A 1,192-nucleotide genomic window follows, 5' to 3' on the forward strand; every position below is an offset into this window, starting at 1 on the left:
AAAACCAAAACCAAAACCGTTATCATCAACATTATCATTATCATCATCATCAACAACAACAAAAGAAACACTGTTTATTTCCTAATAGTCTAGGGGCTGAGGTCATGGAATACTGATTGATATGATGGTCAAAAAGGAACCTGAAATAAATAACACAATGCATATATAAAAAGAAGCTACCCTATTGTCTGCAAGAGATGAGCTAACAAAAAGTGATAGAAGCTGTTCAGAATTTTTTCTCTAGCAAGAGCTGAGTTCTCTGCAAATCTATGGAGATGGAACACTGCTCTTCAAGAATTCTTTTTCACGGGATTTCTGACTTTAGTCAGAAAATTCATGGATAGTGAACAAAGCTCTTTTAGAATTTTTCATAGCTAGTTTAGAATTTTAAAGTGCAAGGATTAGAGAGTGATCACAGCTCTTTTAGAATGGGTTTTGGTTTTCTGGTTTTGATTGGAATAACCAAGAATCAATTTTAGAATTTTTCTTAAAGAATTTCTGACTCAGTATAAAGGTCCAAAAAAAAATAATAATTCATAGTAATTTTTATGACTTTGCTTATAAAATCCATGTGCTATCCCAAGATCTTTTAGAATTTTCCTAGCTTGGGCTCACAATTTGACTTCCACGTGTTTATTTCTGCCACTCCCAGACACCCCTCTCTCAGGAACACAGACCCAGCAGAGGCTATTCCTTAGCAACTGGGCAAGTGACATACCCTGCTTGTCTTGCAAGGCTCTTCAAGTAAAATTACTGATGGCCCCAAACTCAGCACCTGCATATGGTAATTCTTAGTGATCTATTTTTATCACTGTTACCTTGTTGCCTATCAGTAATCTCCTACTCATCCACACAACACACTGCCCCTATTCCAAAGGAATATTTCTGCTTGGGCATTGTGAAACAAAGTGTCTTCAGGAACTGTGAAGGTATGTTAGACTCAAAGCTGATGATTTATTAAGTAAAAGTAGCCTGTGATCTGAAACAAGAGCTGTCAGTCAAGTGCTTGCCTTGCTCTGGACAACCCTAGACTGAGGTCAAGGCCAGGGGGAGGTGGATGCAAACATGCAAAGGGACAAATCAATATGGGACACTATTCTTCCTTCCTTCCTTCCTTCCTTCCTTCCTTCCTTCCTTCCTTCCTTCCTTCCTTCCTTCCTTCCTTCCTTCCTCCCTCCCTCCCTCCCTCCCT

This window comes from Mus caroli, chromosome 1 (assembly GCF_900094665.2).
Source record: "Mus caroli chromosome 1, CAROLI_EIJ_v1.1, whole genome shotgun sequence".
Lineage (NCBI taxonomy): Eukaryota > Metazoa > Chordata > Mammalia > Rodentia > Muridae > Mus > Mus caroli.